The sequence below is a fragment of the Lontra canadensis genome, unplaced genomic scaffold (assembly GCF_010015895.1).
Source record: "Lontra canadensis isolate GAN:19392208 unplaced genomic scaffold, GSC_riverotter_1.0 scaffold28, whole genome shotgun sequence".
Lineage (NCBI taxonomy): Eukaryota > Metazoa > Chordata > Mammalia > Carnivora > Mustelidae > Lontra > Lontra canadensis.
In genome coordinates, this window is record NW_022631022.1 from 20059226 (window position 1) to 20078354 (window position 19129).

At 39.2% G+C, this 19129-nt stretch overlaps 2 protein-coding genes across 4 annotated transcripts in view; one reads left to right on the forward strand and one right to left on the reverse strand.

The window, feature by feature from the left end:
* HMG20A (high mobility group 20A) overlaps positions 1–13670 on the reverse strand; it is an 88562-nt gene extending 74892 nt beyond the window's left edge. For both annotated transcript variants that reach the window (XM_032865120.1, XM_032865119.1), the window contains exon 1: positions 13345–13670. The gene's annotated coding sequence lies outside the window, so the exon portion shown is untranslated. The remainder of the gene's footprint in view (positions 1–13344) is intronic.
* Positions 13671–14133: 463 nt separating this feature from the next.
* PEAK1 (pseudopodium enriched atypical kinase 1) overlaps positions 14134–19129 on the forward strand; it is a 291481-nt gene continuing 286485 nt past the window's right edge. For both annotated transcript variants that reach the window (XM_032865117.1, XM_032865116.1), the window contains exon 1: positions 14134–14328. The gene's annotated coding sequence lies outside the window, so the exon portion shown is untranslated. The remainder of the gene's footprint in view (positions 14329–19129) is intronic.

The window sequence follows — 19129 nt, forward strand, 5'->3', positions numbered from 1 at the left end:
CCAAGCGCCCAATTTCTACTTTCTGTAATTTCCTTTTTTCTACTTACTTTAATTTGCTGTTCTTTTCCTAACTTCTTGAGATGGATATTTAAATCACTGATTTTTGACTTTTTTCTTTTCTAATACATGCATTTATAGCTATAAATTTCCCATCCAATACAGCTTTAGCACATTCACATGTATTTTGATATACTCTATTTTCATCATTATTCTGCTGCAAATGTGTTCTAATTCCTTAGTGCTTTCTTTTTGATCCAATGGGTTATCTGGAAATGTATTTTGGGGGGAGTTTCCTACCTACTCTTTTATAAATCATTTCTTACTTAATTCTATTGTGGTTGGATAACATATTCTGGATTAAATTTGTTAAGACTGTCTCTATGGCCCATCATATGATTTATTTTGGTAAAGGATCTGTGTCAACTTGAAAAAACATTTTTGAAGCTGCATTACGAGATACATAAAAACTCACAGTTCTTATGTTTTCCTGAGAGAATGACCCTTTTGAGTGTCTGGCTGGCTCAGTTGGTGGAATGTGGGACTCTTAATCTTGGGGTTGTGGGTTTGAGCCCCATTTGGGTGTAGACTACTTAAAAAAATCTTAAAAAAAAGAATGACCCTTTTATAATTATGAAAATTTTTTTTCCTTTTTTTAAGGTTTTATTTATTTATTTGAAAGACAGAGATCACAAGTAGGTAAAGAGGCAGGCAGAGAGAGAGAGAGAGGGAAGCAGGCTCTCTGCTGAGCAGAGAGCCTGATGTAGGGCTCAGTCCCAGGACCCTGAGATCATGACCTGAGCCAAAGGCAGAGGCTTAACCCACTGAGCCACCCAGGCTACCTGAAATATTCTTTATTTCTAGTTATTCTTCTTGTATTCAAGTCTATCGTGTATTGCTACTTATATTACATATTGCATTATATATAATTTTTGTTTAGTGTTTGTACAATATTTTCCATTCTTTTACTTCTAATCTTTCTCAGTCTTTACATTTATGGTTTATCCCTCATAAACAGTATGTAGTTTATCCCTCATAAACAGTATGTAGTTGGATTAAAAACAAATCAATTTACTGTTTTCACTGGTTTTTAAATAAAATTTGGTTTCTACCTATTATGTTGTTATTTTTGTCTCATCTGTTATATATGACCATTTCTGTCCTTCTTTTGGATTAATCTGGTAATTTTTCGTTCTGTTTTCTCTTAGCTATACATTCACTTACCATTCTTTTGTTGGTTATACAGGAGATTACAATATGAATCACTGACTTATTTTAGTCTAATAAAACATTAGGAATTCTACTGCTTCCCAGACAATGCCAGGACCTTATTATTTTCCATTTATACTGATCCTACCTTTTGTGTTACAATTATCATAATTTTAACTTTATATATATTTAAAATCCCAGTAGACATTATTATTATTGTTTTTATAAAGTCATTGTTAATGTAGCTGTATCCATATGTTTATCCTTTCTATTGCTCTTTATTTTTCCTGAACCTTCAAGTTCCACCTAGGATCATTTTTCTTCTGCTTAAAAAATTACCTTCATGGTTTTGGGGTTTTTTTTGTTTGTTTGTTTTTTGTTTTTTAGTGAGGGTCTGCACACAATAAGTTGTTTTCGTTATTTTTCTGGTAATCTCTTTATATCTCATGTACTCAGAACAACATTTTCATTGGGTATAGAATTTTAGATAGACAGTTATTTTCTTTAAGCACTTTAAAGATTGCATTCAATTATTCTTTTGACCTCCATTATTTCTGTTGAGAAGTCAGATGTGTCTTATCACTGCTCCTTTCAATATGAAGGGTCTTAATTCTCTGGCTACTTTCAGCAGTTTTACTACAAAGTGCCCAAGTTTGGTACTCCTCCTTGCATTTATTCTCCCCCCCACCCCCGCCCTGCATTTATTCTGCTTGGGGTTTATTGTACTTTTGAAATCCATGGGTTGATGTCTTTCCTCAGTTTTGGAAAATTCTGTCAAAAGTTTAGCCAAGGTACTTCATGGTATTGCTGCATTGATGCCCATTTTGTTTGGCCAAGCAGCCCGGGGGGTTGGAAGGCATGAAACTGACATTTGCCCCTCAGGAAAGCACATGCCTTAGCCAACAGCCTGCAGAGTCACACATAAATTTAAGTTCCTGATGTGATTTACCCAACAGCCCTTATGATAACAGTCTCCCCTACTGCCCAGGGCCTCCCCTTTGTGTGTTCCCCAGGTAAGATCCCCTTGGAGCTCACCAAATTCTGTTCTTTGGTTTCAATTGACCAGTCAAGCCTTAGCCTGGGAACTTCAAAGCACTTCAGCCATGGAACCTCATAAAGGCATATGCCCCAGGCCTGTCACTCTTTGTATCAGTACCCCTCTATGACCTGTGAGAACTAAATTTTTCTATTTCAAGTCCCTTATGATCTTTTGTTGACCTGTGTTTCACCACTTGACACGCCAGAGCTCTACTTACCAAAGGTTAATTTAATAATTAGTCATAACACATTATCTTTTCAAACATAACTTCTCCTAATTTTCTCTCTCCTTTTCTGGGACTCCAATAACAAGTGTATTAGACTTTTTCATCATATTTCTGAATATTCTCATATTGCTGCTACAACAAACTACCATAAAACTATTGGCTTAGAGTTATACAAATTTATTTTCTTATAGTCTGGATATTAGAAGTCTAAAAATTGTTCCAAAGGGCTGGATTCATCTGGAGGCTCTAGGGGATAATCCATTTCCTTTCCTTTTCCAGCTTCTAGGTGTCGCCTCCACTCCCTGGTTTGTGGCCCCTTTCTCTATCTTCAAAGCCAAGAATGCAGCATATTCTCTTTTCTCTGACCTGTTTCTGTGTATCTTCTATATATCTGATCCTTTTGCCTCTCACTTAAGACCCTTCTGATTACACAGGACACATCTGGATAATCCAGGATAATCTTACTCAAGATTCCTAATTTAGTCATATCTGCAAAGTTCTTTTTTGCTATGTAGGGTAACATATGCACAGGCTCTGGGATTAGGATATGGACATCTTTCAGGGGCCATTATTAAGCCTTCCACATTCTCTTATACTTTTTATTATATTTTTATACTTTTTCTTTTCATGCTTCAGTCTGATATTTTCTTTCTTTTTTTAAAAGATTTTATTTATTTATTGACAGAGAGAGAGATCACAAGGAGGCAGGCAGAGAGAGAGGAGGAAGCAGGCTCCCTGCTGAGCAGAGAGCCGGATGCAGGGCTTGGTCCCAGGACCCTGAGATCATGACCTGAGCCGAAGGCAGAGGCTTAACCCACTGAGCCACCCAGACACTCTGATATTTTCTAAGGCTCTATCTTCCAATTCACCTCTTCAGTTTTGTTAAATCCTATTAAAGGTTTTTGTTTCAGTCATTGTATTTTTTTGGTTTCTAGAACTTCCACATCATTTTTAAAAATAAATTCTAATTCTCTAGTGACATTTTCCATTTTAGCATATATTTCTTTAAACATATTAGTCACTGTCTGTGTCTGAGAACTCCAATATCTGTATTACTTCATCTGTTCCCATTGTCTGCATTTTCTCTCAGTCTTGTTATTTTCATCTCCCTGGTAATATTTGCTAACAAGGTAGATGAAAAATTGTAGAAGATTTTGATGATATTACTTCCTTCAGAGAGAAATCACCCTCTCCTCTGGAATGCAGCAACAGGACAGGTCATCTTATTTATTTATTTATTTTTAAATATTTTATTTATTTGACAGGAAGAGAGAGACAGCAAGAGAGAGAGAACACAAGCAGGGGAAACAGCAGGCAGAGGGAGAGGGAGAAGCAGGCTTCCCACTGAGCAGGGAGCCCGATGTGGCACAAGATCTCAGGACCCTGGGATCATGACCTGAGCTGAAGGCAGATGCTTAACCAACTGAGCCACCCACGTGCCCCCAGATCATCTTATTTTAATCAGAAACTGAGCTGATTTGAGGTTAGGTGTCGATTTTCATAAGGCTGTCTTTCTAACTGTAGTTTGCCTCCACTTTAAAGTCCTTTAAAAGGGAATCCTATTTGACAGTCTGGGATGTTTATAGGTCCTTTCCTCCTTGGAGGGACCAGAATTTTAACTTTTGCTTCTTAACATCATGAGAGAGACAAAAATTTCACTCTGTTTTTCAGGGGTTTTCTGCTTAGCTTCTTAGCCTTTGACTCTGTGTAGCAAATACCCTAAGGGAAAAATAAATTTAAAAAATCATTTCTTGGCGCCTAACCTTTTCTCCGAGGATTTTGGCTCCTCAGTCCTGGCCACCTGGGGATCTCTAAATTCCAATTTTTGTGTACCAGCCCTAAACTGGCTCCTCTGCTTCTAGCAGAAATCCTGTTAGATTTCATAATTTCTTCTCTTGTACCATGAATTAAGCAAATTTCTAGAAGGGAAAAGAGAAGGATAGAGCACAAGCCTACTTTTTTGAAGTTGCCTGGACTCCATAATTTTGGTTTCTTAAGTCTTGGCTACCCCAGTAGGTGTCTCTGATGCCACCATTCTTTCCTTTTCTTTTTTTGGTATGATATCTGCCTTTTCGTGTTGTTCGCAGCAAAAGCATCAGTCTGCAGCAACCCAGTCCTTCACAGCCCGAAGTGGAAGTCATAGCAGGATTCTCAATCAAAACTCTACTGCTTATTAGCTGTGTGACTTTGGCAAATTACTTAACCAACATTTTTAAACATTCTGAGTTTCAACTTTTATGTAAAATGAATACTATCTTATAAAGTTATAAGGATGTGAAGATTAAAAGAAATACGTTTGTAAAACATCTAGTAACAAAAACACTTAATGAGGGCTTGCTATGTGATAGGCACTTTATGTGGATTTAATAATTTAATGGAGATATGGTTATTCTCTCCCATTTCCTTTCCAAGGTCACATAGTAGTAGGTGATGGAGCCAAGATTTGACTCCAGAGCACTTTCCCTACTAACTACTCAACACTACTTCTATAATACTGCTTTTGTATCATGTCTGATACCAGTCAAATGCTCAATAAATGTCAGTTATTATACAGGAAATACAAATGCTTCAGAAATATACACTAATCACATCAGTTTTCCTCTATTTATTTTTTCCTTTTCATTTTTGAAAAAACATTCTTAAAACATCTATGTATTTTAAAAGAAATTTTTATGAAAAATGTCTAATAGCCTACTGAATGGGGAGGTCATAATTTGCTTAACCATTACTTTATTGTTGGATATTTAGAAGGTTTCCATTTTTTTAGACAGTATAGATATCAGTACTATTAACACTTTGTGCCTTTAACTACTTTCTTCATTTGAAGTATTTTCTCAGAATAAAATCCTATCAGTCAATTACTGGCTCAAGACTGTGAGCACTTTATTATTGCTGATATAACAGCTATATTGTTATGTTGTTCCCCAAAGAGTTGTAGTACTTGTGATACCATCAGCAACAAAAATGAAAGGTTTGTGTCAGAAGAATAGGAATTAAAGCTATGGAGTACAGGAATGAAAGAAATGTGGAGATGGGAAAGAGGAGAAAGAGATACATTCTGAGGCTAAGAAAGAAAAAAGTCGAGTATCTGGATACTAATTCTTGCGAAGGAGGGGCATTAGTTGCACTTGAAGGAATAGGAATGGAAAGAGAACTGAGCTGTGTTGAAAATTCAAATGCTTCAATACAAATACATATACATGTATATCATAATCTTTTATGAATAATGTTTCTACGGTAAGTTTTCGAAAGATGTGTTTTTCCCACCCTCATCAATGCAATGTTGGATACAGAGAAATATTACTTAGGTATAATTTACAGATAGATTATTTAACTTAATCTTCAGTATCACTTATTCTAACCTAACATTCTAAGATTTAGTAATCTGGTGTGTGGATCTCTATTATTGTTGTTTGAAGATACACAGAGAAATGATCTCTCTTGAGGATAACATATTAAATTGTAAAAATTTATACATATAAATTACAATATAACCATACATTATTGTTTTCTTTTAGTTCAGTTAATTTAGTAAAATGTACTGGGAAGGAGGCCTACGTTCTAGCATCCCCAGTGTCATCTGCTTGGTGCCTAATTTTGGGCCTTAACTGCCTTACCTATATATTGGGATTGTATTTTATATGACTAAAAACCAGTATTGGAACATGGCATCTCGTTTAATATTCCTAATCTTAAATATGCTTAGTGAGCATACTATACTTGAATGAAAGTGAAAGCATCTCTTCTTTTGTTAATGCCTACCATGATTTGAATATCTTTTTTTATTTGAATCTCTTATTAACCTTGTTACCAGGAGAGATTTGAAGTTATTATTTTAAAAGCTACTTTGTGGGACAATCTTAGGGCCATTTGTCTGTTCCTACCATCAGATAAATCTCAATGTATATACTCAAAGGCAGTTGCTTTTCTACCACCGCTTTCCTTTTTCTCTCTCCTTTGCTCCCACTGTAAATTTTGGGACAGTATGTAACTGCACATTAGGGAGAAACAGAAAGAGCACTGAAAATGTGGGCATAAAGAGAGACCCTCTTCACTTTGTCTTTGCACTGTAGCCTCCCCAAGGAAAAAAATGTAAGCCCCTAGAAAATTTTAGTAGTGATACTGAAGGATCATAGAGTATGAGAATGATAACTTGCCTAAGAGGCATTTGAATCCTGTCTCTATCACTTAGTGGTTAAGAGATTTTGGGCAAGTGACCTTAAGCTCTCTAAGTCTCAATTTTTTCATATGTAAAATGAAGTTAGTGAATACCGACAACACCTAATTTTAGAATTAAGTTAGTCAAACAGTATTTGGAATTACGGCTAACTGTGGTTTGAATGTGAGTATCATTTAGAAAATAAGGAGAGTGCCACTGAATAAAGTAGTTTTTAAGCTGATTCAAACTGGAGGCTGGTTTGATTGCTAGGGTCCTAAAAAATTCATTATCTTTTAAAGAATCCATTCTAGATGGGGGAGCAAATATAAAGGCTTTGAATCGTTCATGCTCCAATTGATGCCAATTCCAAGGTATAGAAAATGATATATTAACAGCAGCAGCCAAAATGAAGAACAATTTTATATCTATTCGATTAGCCAAAAACTTGCTGGTGAAATTATGGGGAAAACAACACACTTACATTGCTGGTTGCATCAAAAATTAGGACAACCTTTCAGAGAAATAATATAGTATTATATTGAGAACTATAAAATGCTCATACTCTTAGAACCAATAATCCCACTCATAAGACTTTACCCTAAGACATTAATTCAAATAAGGATAATAGCTGGCAAACAAAAGGTACTCATATATTTCTTCAAATGAATACCTTTATTTGCACTGACCTCTTCAGATGACTGCCCTTCGTTCCTTCTCATTTAAAAAATTTTCTATTTTCATCATTGCAGGATACTTTTAGGATCAAATTCTTGTGTCTTTATCTAGTCTTTGTTCTCCAACCTTCTTCATTAACTTCATTGTTGATTGCTATCAGACCCCCTTACCTTTTGATACTTTCACCCTCTAAATTCAGTTTACCTTCACAAGCAAATCAAGTTACACCACATCCCTGACCAAATCAAAAGTCTGACGTTTCCTTCAAAATCCTAGGATGCCTTTCTCAACACCTTTCTAGTCTAACCAACTGCTTACTGCCTGCTTCATTAAGACAAAAGATAGCCAGAAACCTTCATACCCATCCTCACCCGATCCTCCCCATATCTCTAGTCTTGTACCTAGCCACTTATAGTTCCCTCTATTACTACCTCCTTGCTTCCATACTCTTGCTTTCTTCTAGTTCCATCCAAAATACAAATTCTTCAAGTCTAAGTATCTCCTTTTTTAAAGATATAATTCACGTACTTCTTTAGCGTACAATTTCAGTGTTTTTTAGTATGTTAGTATACAAGGTATTTTAGCATCAAGATTGTACAACCGTCACCATTATCTAATTCCAGAACATTTTTGTTACCCCCAGAAGATTAGCAGTCACTCCCCATCTCCCATCTCTGGCAACCTCTAATATACTTTCCATCTCTATGGACATCTCATATAAATGGAATCATACATAATGTGGCTTTCTGTGTCTGGCTTCTTTCATTTGAGTGTAATATTTTTGAGGTTCATCCATACTATAGTATGTATCACTACTTCATTCTTTTTTATTGATGAATAATATTTCTTTGCATGGCTATACTACACTTTGTTTATTCATTCATCAACTGATGAACATTTGAATTTGTTTCTATTTTTTGACTTATGAGCAATGCTGTTATGAACATCTGCATAAGAGTTTTTGTGTGAAAAAAATATATATTTAAGTTTATTTATTTGATGGAAAGAGAGTACAAGTAGGGGAAGCAGGAGGCAGAGGGAGAAGCAGGCTCCTCGCTGAGTGGGGAGCCCAATGTGGGGCTCGATCCCAGGACCCTGGGATCATGATCTGAGCAGAACGCAGGTGCTTAACCACCTACCCAGGCATCCCTGTATTTTCAATCTCTTGGGTATGCAAACTATGAGTGGAAATGCAAGTTAAGTACCTCTTGATATCCAAATCTATTTTTTCTGAGTTCAGATAGCTTGGCTTATCTTTCACAATGCAAACACTCTATACTGACCTCTCCATCCCACTTTCACTCCAACACCTGAAGTCTTCTGAGTCTACACGTTAACTGCAACTTACTTCTTTCCAATTAAATTGAGGACAGGGATCAACTCTCACAGTTTTGATCATACAGTAGTTTTTAAATATATGCTTACTGATACAATGATACCCTGAGATGCTCACAAATGTGAAAATGAGGACTCATTCATTCCTTCATTTGGCAGACATTTGAGTTGTACACTGGTCACTGTGCTTAATGTTGGGTACAAACAGTGCACAAAAGTTAATAAGTACCATCATACCCCAACTCCACAAATAAGCACTGAATACTCATGATATGAATAGCATTGTTTCAGGTATTTCAGCAGACACGGGAATAGGATATGGTCTGCAGCCTTTTATGGCGGTACATAAGCTCTACATACAGAAATAACAACGATAAAAAGCAAACAGCCCCAGCAGCTCTGGATGCTAAATGCCATAAGGCAAGTACAAAAGGCTCTGGAGAGTCAATGGTCAGAGCATACATGCTTGAAAGAGTGGAGTGAGAAGGATCCTTTTTGATCCTTCAGGATCAAAAAATACATCCTGAAGTTGAAGGTGGTAGGGCCTCCAAGATGATGGCATTTTGATAGATAGGGAGTCCTAGGAAAAGAGAACATTTTTAAGGCAGAGGATAGCAAGAACAAAGATTGAAAGGCTGGGTATAGTACAGAATTTTTTTCAGAGACCAGTCCAGTTAGGAATGTGTAGATGAGTAATGAGTGAAGGCTCTTGAATGTTAGGCTTAGTATTTAAATAGGTTTAGAAGAATCATTTGAAAGTCTTTCTATAACAATTCAAATTACTTTGGTGTACTCCTTAATCTTTTCTTGAAACTTTTCTATTATATATATTTTCTAAAGTGGTCATGGATATTAGAGATCTCTCCTTCCAACAAGGGATAAAAAATAAAATCTTAATAGCCAAGCACGTTGATGGGAGAAGGTATAATTTCAATAATCCTGGCACTGCATCTACATACTTTTGGGGACATCTAAGGCTTAAAACACACTTGTAGGCAAATCTTAATGGCCAAAAGAGCAGAAACAAGACTGGGAATAAAATAATTGCATTCATTAAGCTCCTACCACCAGGCATTGTGCCAGGTGATTTACTCAGAATATTTTCGATGGACCAAACAACCCTATTTAGGTTTATAGCAACTGAAGCTCAGAGAGGTTAAATAAATTGCTCAAGGTAACCAAGATAGTAAGCTCAGCTAGTAAAAGGTGGACATCAGTTTTGAAACCAGGCCTCACTGGTCCTCTATTTTCTCTACTGTTCACTTTTATTTGTTTTTACTATATAAAGGAGGCCAGGATGGTAAGTTTATGATGCATGCATCAATGAAAAGGACTAAATATTTAACAGAGGGGATTTAATGGCCTAGAGAAAAATCAGGCTGAAATATTCAAAACTGGTTTTAGAATGGTTTAGAGATGAAGATAAAGAGAGATGAAATTTAGGGCTGCTACTCAATCCGATATGAAAAATGATTATATGATAGATCTTATTTCGGCATACCAAGGGAGCAAGAGTCTACTTTTCATATGGAGACTAAGAGAGTAAATTCCATGAGAATAGGGTTATTTGTCCGTACTCACTGATACATCACAAGTCCCTAGAACAGAGTCCATCTCACAGTAAGCATTCAATAAACTTCTGCTGACATAATGTAAAGTCATGTAAGGGGTATTCTCATTAGAATACTCTTGAAATAGAGATGGGGCACCTGGGTGGCTCAGTGGGTTAAGCCTCTGCTTTTGGCTCAGGTCATGATCTCAGGGTCCTGGGATGGAGTCCCGCATTGGGCTCTCTGCTCAGCAGGGAGCCTGCTTCCGCCTCTCTCTCTGCCTGCCTCTCTGCCTACTTGTGATCTCTCTGTGTCAAATAAATAAATAAAATATTAAAAGAAAAAAAAAGAAATAGAGATAAAGATAGCAGAGTAGTAAGCTTAAAAATGAAGTTGTTAGGGTACTCTCTTTAACATTCAACCCCAGGGTATAAAACAAACTACCAAAACAAATATACAAAAAAAGCAATAGTTGTAAAACATTAGCATGATTTTACAATGAAAGGTGGACAAAAGAAATTAAAAGACACTTTTGCACTTTATACAACACCTAGGACTCTGTGGATAATCAGATTCAATGAAATGGAATCCAGAGTTTTGACCTATTATTTTAATGTTTTAAATTTCTGTGAGCAATATATCCAGGGGCTGTTTTTGGAAAAGAAAATGGCTATCTAATCTGAGCCTAAAAGTACCAACAATTTCTTTCTTATAGATGGCAAGCAATGGAATGAAAAATGTCAAAATCATTAACTCAAAGAAGTAGCAGAGTACACTTCCGTAAGTCTTTATTTTTCTAATTTTGATACTATGTTTCTATTAAAACATACCAAAAAAGCTGCAACAAAGAGCACAGAAGGAAAAAAAAGTCTTTGGAGTATAGCAATCCTTCCTAAAGAGACATTTAAAGATTTAAAGACTTTCCCCTCTGTTTTTCACAAGCTTTTCTAAGATTTCTTCTTTGATGGAACCAATGAATAACTACCACTTATCACAAAACGTCTTCTTTCAGATATGTGCTGTATATATTACTTTCTTCAGAACAGACAGTTCTTCAAGCTGCTCAAGTCTTTCAGCTGCACAAATTTTTCTAATTTCTGTTATACTGCAATTCTTCCACGGAATATCATAAAGACCCAATAGAAAAAAACTCCTTTGATCTCCTGTTTCCTAAAGGCAGTACTATGAATCTCAATCAATATTTTAACTAAATTTTCTCTATCTTTTTCATTTAGTTGCACAATATTTGCTTACTTCAATAATTCCTAATACTATAGTTTAATTTGTCAGGGTGATCATATCATATTTTCTTCTGTATTACATTTATATGAAAGATAGTGAGCATTTTCTTTCTAATCAATTAATTAATACTTGTTTGCAGCACTCTACATGTCCTTAACCTTCAATTAATTATAACATAGACATTATCAGGTCTTGTTTTTTCAGTTATTGCAGAAATTTTGTAGTCTTTCAAAAGATAACTCACTGATTTTAGGGTCTTAGTTTTTTTTTTTTTTTTTAATGTTACAGAAGGTTAAAACACATATTTTTTCCTTATTGTAATATTTGGTTTAAAACATTTTGTAATAAACTCTAAGTGAAATAACTTTTTAAAAGAACTAGAATTAGGGCGCCTGGGTGGTTCAGTGGGTTAGGCCTCTGCCTTTGGCTCAGGTCATGATCTCAGTGTCCTGGGATAGAGTCCGGCATGGGCATCGGGCTCTCTGATCAGCGGGGAGCCTGCTTCCTCCTCTCTCTCTGCCTGCTTCTGTGTCTGCCTCTCTGCCTACTTGTAATCTCTCTCTGTCAAATAAACAAATAAAATCTTTAAAAATAAATAAATAAAAGAACTAGAATTAAAACAACTGCAAATTCTGAGGATAGAGTAGGTAACAAATCCCAAAGGAAAAAATACACAGGACTTATTCTTTTAAAAATCCTTTAAAGACATTACAGTTCACTTGGTATTCTAAAATCACTAAAGTTGAGATTTCATAGGCTCCAGATTGATTCCTTCAGTACACACACCCCACACCCACACACACTGTGATACTTGAAAAGAGAAGCCAAGAAATCTAAATTGTTGAGTATTTATTACTTTACATATCGTTTCTTATAAAGCATTGAGAACATAGGAAAAATAAAAAGTTCTGTCTTATTCACCTTTTGTCCTCTTTGAGCCAAATGTCCTTCATGCTTAAAATCTAGCTTAGTATCATGACATTTGCACCATGGTTTGAAAACACAAAGAGCAGATACCAGTTTTTAATCGGTGCTGAAATTAAATTTCAAAGGGGAAAAATATACCAGCGCACAACTCTCACAAGTGCTACATGAAAGTTACATGTAAGAATTTTTAAGGTTAGGGGAAGTTGTTTTCAGGTACAGGGCAAAAGCTGTAGCCTAAAATCAACAGGTCTAAGAATTTAAGACCCTAATCGTACCAGTTAAGGTAATAACCAAGTATTTTAGTACTTCAGTACGATACTTCCACTCTCATAAGGTGAAAATGCCTCAAAACACTGAGTCCTATAAGAAACCACCTCCTTAAAAGAGCACCTACAGAGTTCCGGTGGCATGCCAAGACAGAACACACCACTATACCTCACTCAATCAAGGTTGGACTTGAGTAGGGGAGCAGAGGTGGAGAATCCATTAATTACACAATAAAGTTTGTCTTGCAGAGCGGAGTAGTTTTAACGAGGGTCTTCGAATACTGTGATGAACGCATTAAACAACGGGGGAGGAAATTTTCCATCTTACACGTGGAAATAAAACTCAAAAATTCTGACTGGAGGCTGGTGATTAGCACAACTTTGTGGAATAACCTAACTTTTCACATAAAACACAATCCTAAAACTTTAAGAGACCGTCTATGCAAATGGCACCAAGTATCACCTTTTCAAGCCTTCGCCGGCAAGGGAAGTGGGTCGGACACCCCCAAACCATCACCCTACCCCCACAGGAAATGAGTTCTGTCTTCCCCCTCCCCTTGGACGGCCTTCCTCCCTTCCCCCAACCGGAAGTGAAGCGCCCCCATTCAGTCGGCCTCAAACCGAGACAAACCAGTAACAACAGCAAAAGAGAGATGATCCTCAAGGGGGTGAAGGGCACCTCCACTGTGGACACCCCGAAGCTCGCCGTGCTTACTGACCTGCTGATGATAGGGGCAGGCAGGGGCCTGGGGCCTATAGAAAGTCCCTTGCACAGAGGACAATTCCCTGAGCCCCTCTCAATCGCCTTCACTCTTCTCACTCCGTCGCCTCACAGCATGGAAAAAAATTCATCCGCAGCACTTTATTTTGACATATTTTCTTTCCCTTTACCTAGTCGCTTAACCATCTTCCCATAGGTAACTTTTCTTAGCGCAGTAACATTTAAAATTGTTCCGGTGGGGAGAAAAATGGAATATTATTCCCCACACCTTCAGAAAAACGAAGGGATTATTTTGTTCAAATGCGGCGAAGGACTACGTGATTACGCAAGGTGAGTCTTACTTTCGCGGAGGTTTCTGGGAGATGTAGTTTTTTAAATTGCTAAGGCCTGCAGAAAGGAATCGGTAATTGCTATATACTGGAATCCTTGGAAACACATGTTTTGTATTCGAGGGCAGGCTGACCAGGGGACTTCAGCACCAAAAGGGCCAATACTCTGTTGCCCTTTTCCTCTGGAACTTAATGGAACCAAAATTTCCCTTCACTTTGGCCCAAGGTCCTGCTCGTCCAGCCCTCTTCCTTTGGCCACGCCCCCGTCACCAGTCAGGTGCCCTCATAGGCTCATCCTCTGGAGGTAGGAACGCGAGAGGAGGGGCGTCACGGTGACTCCTCCCGCGGGGCCGAAGTGAGGCTGGTGAGAGGTGCCGACGGCCGAGGGCTCGAGCGCGCGCGCGTGCTCTCCCCTAGGGAGCGCGGCGGCGAGTGCGCGCGGAGGGGTGGCGCGCTGGGCTGGGAGGAGGCTGGCAGGCTGGTGGGCTGGGCGGGCGGCGGGCGGCCGGGAGCGCGCGGCAGACTCGGCGGCGGCGAGTAGTTAGTTACTTGTTAGTCAGTGTCAGTTGCTCGGTGGAGGCGGCCGCGGTCACCAGGAAGGGGACGGGACGGCCGGCGATGGTGGTCACCACAGTGGCATGTGCGCCTTTCAGGTAACGGGGGCAGGGCTCCCCCCGTCCCCTTGGTTCCCTTCTCCTCCGGAGCCGATTTGCGGGACCACGGTCGTCCTGGGGTGAGGGCGCTGACCCGGGGGAATCCGGGCGGGGCGGCTCGGGGTCCAGTGGCGCCGCCGCGGGGGCCCAGGCGGCCGGTGTGTCCCGCCTGGCGCGGGCTCTGCGGCCACCCCCGAGCCCCGTCGCCCCCGGGGCTCGCCGCCGCCGCCCCCGCCCCCTACAGCGCCGGCGGCTGCGGCCCCGGTAGCTCGGCGCCCCCCAGAGGAGGGAAAGTTGGGACCTGGAGAAGAGGGACGCCCCCGGGCGCGGTTGGGAGGCTGCTGGGGAAAGTGAAGCCTGTAAAGAGCTGGATGCAGGGAGACTGGGGCAGGAAGGGCTTCTCTCTCTCTTTGCTGAGCCTACACGGTCATCCTGCTCCAAACCCGGGCGGATCCGGCGCAGCCTCGCCGGCCGCGCCGGGACAAAACCCGGGGGCTCTTTGCCCATTCCCTTGGCCCTGCGGTTTGTGAGGCCCCTAATGTGCGGGTTTGCTGGGTTGTTTGGGAATTTTCAGTGGTTCGGTTGGTCAGTTTGTTTCTCCTTTGCCCTTTGACTCATCTGTTCTTGCTACTTTTCTTACCTCCCGCGTTGAGGACTAGCAGTCTGAACCCCCATCCCTCCGCCTCACTGTCTCTGCACCATCGGTCTGAGAATTTGATTTCGTGTTTCGACCTTTGACAATGTTAAAGACTGCTGAGAGCAACAGGAAGGAGATTTCCCACCTTTAAATGGTACTTTTTCGCCATCCGTTCCCCCCCCCACCCCAAGATCCAAGTTTAGGAATTTGAGAGCTGTGGAATGGAGTTATTAGAAGGCTGGCGTTGAGGGGATAGTGACGAGTTAAAAGAAAACTATGATTTCATCTTTATTGGCTTTGCTATAGAAAACCCAATACATTTTTTCTTCTGCCTCTGTTAAATGTGGTAAGATTAGGCGTTGAATTAAGTATTTGGAGACTTACATAAAAGGCTATTTTTAGGTCATTGGATGATGTATGTCAACAGCTTTTCACCTGAATCGTGTTTGCCACCAGGATTCTGTTTTGGGGCCTGTGTACTGATTTTTTGTTCAGCCACAGCGTTTTTTTATCCTGATAAATGAAATAATGTAGGAATGTGTGTAGTGGGAGAACCCATATTGCTCTCTATAGTGTGGAAGTGAAAAACGTGAATTATGCACAGGGGTAAAACTTTCCATGAGAAGTCTTGGATAGTTGCTTCATGATGGCCTCTCCTGTAATCTCAGAGCTTTTCCAGATAGCTCAATTCACTGACTACCTTAATTACTTTCTGAAGTGCCTGTCACTTCTTCTCTTCCGTGACTCTTTTAGTAAGCTATACTGGCAGGTATGGTACATTTTTGTGGCTTCGAAAATGGGAGTTATAGCTTTGTCCCAGAGATTAATAGTTAACAATGGAAGCAGAATTCATACCATTCCTAGTGAGTTTTGGCTATGACCAACTCAAAAACTATGTGAAAAAACAAACATCTTTCCATAGCTGTCAGAGGGGGAAATATTTTATCATGTCTTTATTTTGGAGACTCTAACTTGATCATATTATGTGGGAAAAAAATGTCAAATTATTTTCTTTGAGGCTTTGTGATGTGTGGTCCTCCTTTCTATCCTTTATCTCCCTTTTAGGGGCTGATATTTATGTTTGGCTGGGTTCCAGGATGGGAAGAAAATATTTTGGCGAAAGGAAAAGATAAGATTGCTTTGAACTGTTATGGTATTATGAGTATTCCTTTTACCCAGTGATAGTACAGAGAAACTTCCTTGCTAATGTTTGTACCCCATTAACATTCTGTCAGAATTCATTTTTAAGAGTCTGCCCTGAGGCCCATAAAGAAATAATGCCACTTCATAACTGTTTCTGACAGTCACATTAAAAAATGTGTTCCTGGAATGCATTATATGTGTACTCATATAAACATTTATCTTTGTACATTTATGGTAATGTAAATATTTAAGTCTGAGAGCTTAAAAACTTTTATTTGCTTATTTGCATACATGTTTTGCAACATCTAACCGTGCCAACCGTATTTGCCAAATAAGCATCAGCCATAAATTCATGCTTTGGCACATTTCATATAATAACTCTTCTAAATTGCTCCATGGTGAAGCATCATGAGATTAGCATTTGCTTCATGAGAGAGATTTGTTGTTGTTTTTAACTGTAATGATGTGCTGTTTAAGTGGAACAGGTGCTGGGCTCTAGCTGTTTATGTTGAAACCTGCCAAATCATACTCTTTTGTTGGTTGGGTTGTTTAAGTAATTTAGGAACCAGACTGTGGCCCCTGGCATGCCAAGAGTGAGTTCAGGGTTCCATATCACTGCTGCAAATCCCTGTTTTACTGTAAGAGGCAGGTGTGTGTGATGAGCTTTGCTTTCTCATTGCTGTTCTCTCTGTAATTCCGAGTCCTCACCACCACCACAGTCCTTTCATTACTAGAGCTCCTTGGAAAGTCTATAGGCACCTTCTTTCACTGATGTTTTGTTTTCCTTGTAGAACTAGAAATTCTAGAAACTTTCAGGCCAGGAATAGATAGTTCATATTATTTGACAAATGTTTTGATTGCCTTTTAAGTGGTAGGCTTGGTAGGCCCTGAGTGTAATGTAGAATGATGTTCCTTCTTGCAAGCAATGTACAGTTGAGGAGGAGAAGGTAGTTGATAACTGATAATTAACAATGTGCTGTGATCTATGACACAGGTGTAAGTAGATTCCTATGGGTAGAAGCACCACCTGTCTGAGAATCTGGATGGGGTAGGTGGGAGTAGCTGACTCAGACTTGAGGTAGTTGGGCAGGGGGAGTCCTGAAATACATCCTCGTGGGTTACTCGAGCTAATCTTCAAGAGTAGGACTTAACTACATGCAGAAAAAGGGAGAGGATGTTTTATTTTTATTTATTTATTTATTTATTTATTTAGATAAAAGAACAGTTTATTTTGCTCCTTAACCCATCTGGCCTCCCCCTTCCCTTAACCCTGTCACCTCAATATATGAGAAAAAAACATTTTAGACTAGCCCTGTCCTATAAAAATATAATGTGAGCCACAAATATGTCATATACATGTGTGAATTTTCTAGTAGATGCAGTTAAAAAAAGTGAAATTCATTTTTTTAAAGATTTTATTTATTTATTTGACAGACAGAGGTCACAAGTAGGCAGAGAGGCAGGCAGAGATAGAGAGGGGGGAAGCAGGCTCCCCGATCCCAGGACCCTGGGATCATGACCTGAGCCGAAGGCAGAGGCTCAACCCACTGAGCCACACAGGTGCCCCTGAAATTCATTTTAATAGCAGATTATTTAACCTGATATAGCTAAAATATTATCATTCAACATATAATCAATATTTTGAAAGTATTGAAATATTTGACATTTCCCTCTTCATACTAAGTCTTCAGAGTCTGGTATGTATTTTAAATTTAAAGCACATCTCAATTTAGACAAGTCACATTCAAGTAATCAGAAGCTATAGGTGGACAGCATAGTTTTCAAACAGGGGCTAGTGAAGTGGCAAGAGGCCAAATCACTGAATGCCTTGTCAGCCAAGTTAAGGAGCTTTAACTTTATCCTGAAGGCTGTGAGGATTGAGTGGAGGCAAAATGCTGTGATGGAATCAGGTTTGTGTCTTAGACCTATCCTGTTGACAGTGAAGTGAATGCTGGATTAGAGAAGGGCAAAACTGGAAGCATGTCAGGTTAGGAAGCCATTCCTGGTGAGAAAGGATGAGGGATAAAAAGGGGCAGGGTGGATGTATAAGAGATCGAGTATTATCAACAATACAGGGTAAATAATCAGGTTTTGGAGTTCAGTAAGGTTGAAAATTTAGAATGATTTCACATTTCTGTTGGGAGCTACTGTATGGGGCAAGTGAAGAGAAGCCAACCATCTGTGCCAGACAGACCAAAGATGAAAAAAGGAAACTATGAGAGATTTGTCTCAGAAGCTGAGGGAGGAGAGAGTATTTCAAGGACTAGCAGTGGTCAACACTGTAACCTGCCATGAAAAGGCCAAAGAAGATAAGGACTAAAGAAAATTTCTGAGTCGTGGTGATTAAAATGTCATTTGTAACTTTTGCTAGTGCAGCTAGCTACATTGTAATGCATTTAGGGGGTTAATAGTGAACAACAGAAGCCTAGCTAATTCAGGGCTAATACAGTGTTTTCAACAGAGAACTGAAAAAAGATATTGAAGATTGTGACTGAATCAAAGGAGTGTGGAGTCCAGGCTGGGTCAGGAACACGAAGCCTGGGAAGGATGATTCGGTTAGGAGAAAACGAAGGGCATGAAAGGCTAGATAGGTGTCACTGTGATGCTGAAGAGCTAGTGAGGAGGGAGCAATGATGTTAGCTTTTATTTATGGAGTACCTACTACATGCTAGACACTTTACCACCTTATTTCTAATTCTAACACTAACTCTACAATGTAAGTGTTATTAACCTTATAGTTTTTCCTTTGCCATTCTCCATCAGATGAAGAAACAGGATTAGAGAGGTTAACCAATCAGTCCAGAGATGTACATTATCAAACGATGAAACCATGATCCAAAGCTTATTCTTTTTTTCTCCAAATCATGTTCTTCTTTTAAAAAGAGTTTTCATTTTTTTTTTTTTTTTTTTAAGATTTTGCTTATTTGACGGTGAGAGATCACAAGTAGGTAGAGAGGCAGGCATGGTGGGGAGGGGAAGCAGGCTCCCCGCTGCGCAGAGAGCCCCATGCGGAGCTCGATC